The sequence below is a fragment of the Tupaia chinensis genome, unplaced genomic scaffold, assembly GCF_000334495.1.
Source record: "Tupaia chinensis unplaced genomic scaffold, TupChi_1.0 Scaffold000485_1, whole genome shotgun sequence".
NCBI lineage: Eukaryota > Metazoa > Chordata > Mammalia > Scandentia > Tupaiidae > Tupaia > Tupaia belangeri.
In genome coordinates, this window is record NW_006159997.1 from 11,102 (window position 1) to 13,907 (window position 2,806).

The window sequence follows — 2,806 nt, forward strand, 5'->3', positions numbered from 1 at the left end:
GCTAGTGTTGGATCCCTTCCCTTCCTAGTGGCTGGCGGCGGGTCCATGCTCAGTGATAGAATGACACTCTCCTAGTCTTTCATCTTGATCTGCTTAGGTTCCAGCTGCTTTGACTAGGTGGGTCCTGGTGCTTTGTAGGCAAGGACACCACCTTTGAAATCTGAGTTGCCCAAGTATGAAAGACCCACTGCTGCATTGTTCACCAGGCTATGGGTCATAGCGGGAATGAGGCCATATGAGTTCTGTTCTGTGGTATAGTTCTTATGAGTAGCTGGTGTTTACCTGTTGTTCACCTGTTGTTACCACGTGCACAAGGTGGTCTTGGGAAGTCCCAGAGACCTGGATAGTTGCACAACAGTGCAGGAGGCTTAATCCCCATGGTAGTTGCTGTGGGGTGGTGATTAAGAAGGGATGTGCAGAGGTCAACAGGTGGTATGGTGGTTTAGGCGTGGGACTCTCCCATGGTTTCAGTCATGAACCTGGAGGTTTGCTTTCTCACTTTCCCATGCTCTCTCTGTTGCTCCCTGGTGAATTAAAATAATAATGATGATGATAAATAAAATTAAATAAATAATTCTTTTAAAAAAATATGGAGTGTGTAGACAAGGAGACCATGATTTCTTTGGGAAATCTGTCTTCCTGATTGAAGGCATGTCTGGGCTGTGAGATGACAGGCTTAGGCTAAGATGACAGTGGCCTTACCTGAACATACTTTCTGAAGTTCAGGCTCCACTAGAGCAAGCAGATAGCACTGCACATGGTTGGGAGCGGCCTGGTACTCCCAGAAGAGAGCAGTCCCACAGTGTCACTAACACAAGGCAGCCCCAGCCTGTCTTTTCCTAAAAGCCTGCTCTTTAATTTGCTTTCACACAGAGGATCAATCTCCTGATGAACCTTTGTCTAGTTCTCCCTGGTAAAGTGTGGGGAGCCAAAGAGGAGACATGAGGGATGTGCAGGATGTGATCACCAGAATAAGACCAGGGTCTTTATCCGGACATGGCATTGGGTGGCTGGATTGTTATGAGCAGAATGTATTGGGATTGATTTGAAATGAATGTTCCAAAGTATTGTTATACCAACCTGATAAATTCAGTAAGGACTTAAACCCTTACATCACAGAAATCTCTGAAGTGTGTATAAATACTAGCAATAAAGTACATTCGGGGCTAGTCCTCCGTGTCTATCCTGTCTTCTTGTCTTTCTTTAATCCTCACCCCCAAACTTAGGAACTGCTCACTGTTGGTGGGTCTGACAGTAAAGTGATGCTGGGATGAAATGATAATTCAGAGAGACAGTGGCAGACTGATCTCAGCCAGCTTTATCGACTGTATTGTAGTATGGATTGTTTTTAGCAGCCAATGTGATTGCTCCTACAATTCTGCACAAAAATGAGGTGGCTTCTAATTTTCCTTTGGGCTGTCTCCACCTGAAGTTTTCTTTTCCTTTAGTGGCTACACATCGTGACATTAAATTGAAGTCAGGTGATATCACAATCCATTTTTGCACCATGAAGACCCGGTTCCTGGGAAATGAATAGACAGAAGTTTGCAGTCCTGATGGCTCATGTCAGGGAGGGCTGTGGTGGCATGAGCTGTGGGGTGGGCTGTGGTGTCCGATGTATCTCTGGTGGCTGTGGTATCTGGAATGCTCATGGTCAGAAAGCAGCTGCACTAACTTCTCACGGGCTTAGGCATCTCTTGCTTCTCCCTGTTCTGGCTGCATAGGGAATGAATGTGGCCTTGATGTTTTCTGAGAGATCTGAATGTGAGCATGCAGGGAAGCTGTAGCAGTGGTGCCTGAACCTCAAAAATGTTGGCCATTGTGCAGGTGGAAGTCATTGCTGCTTCATCAAGTGGGGTGGCATGGGTGGCTGGGGAAATGTGGTGCCATGGCACTGCCTAGGGAGCAAAGATCTCCATGTGGGACTGAAGATGAAGCCCAAGGAGCCATGGCACTTTCAGAGCCATGGAAGCAGCAATGGTCACTGAATGTCCCTTCATCAGGTGCTCAACTCATGGTCCTCCAGAAGTGCCATGACCAAGCTTCTCCTGCCACACCATCCACTGATGGTGTGTCTCTTCCTACAGAGAACTGTCACTGGCACTGTACTGGGCTGTAAGAGGGTAAGACTGGAGAGGGTACCAAGGGAGGACAGAGGTCTGTGGGGTAGGTCTGAGTAACAAACCACTGCTAATTTTTCTGTTAATTAAAAATTGTTCTAAAAATATATCCCATCATTGCTTTCTCCAAGGTTTTTGACATAGGGCACATGTACCCACTGAAGAGAGACAGAGACAATAAAAAGGAAAATGATAAATAATCCCACAGGGAAAATGGCCATACTGCAATCCCTTCTCCATTCTGCTTTTGGGATCTTGGGCACACACCATATGTGCTGGTATGGTTCTCAAGCCACCAGGCCTGGGACTTGAACCAGGGTCAATTATGTGAGAGTCCAGCACCTTTACCAGTAGGCCATCTGCTGGCCCCTAACCAATCAATTTTAAGAAAAACATTTTCCTAACTTGATCATCTAAAACATGTCTAATCTCAATAGAGATGTACTTTAAGTATAAAATATGCAATGGGTTTAAAAGATTTTGTATAAAAAAATGAGTGAATAGCACTTCTATAATCTTTATACTGAATACGTGTTGTGAGGGAAGTACTTAGTGTGAATAAAACAATTAAATTTTTCCAAACTTCAGGGTTCTTATGGTGTCAGACTTGGTCATTGCAAGGTGTACCCACCACACACACAAATGAGAGTATGACCAAGGCAGGAGTTCTATGTCTTGTGACTTTC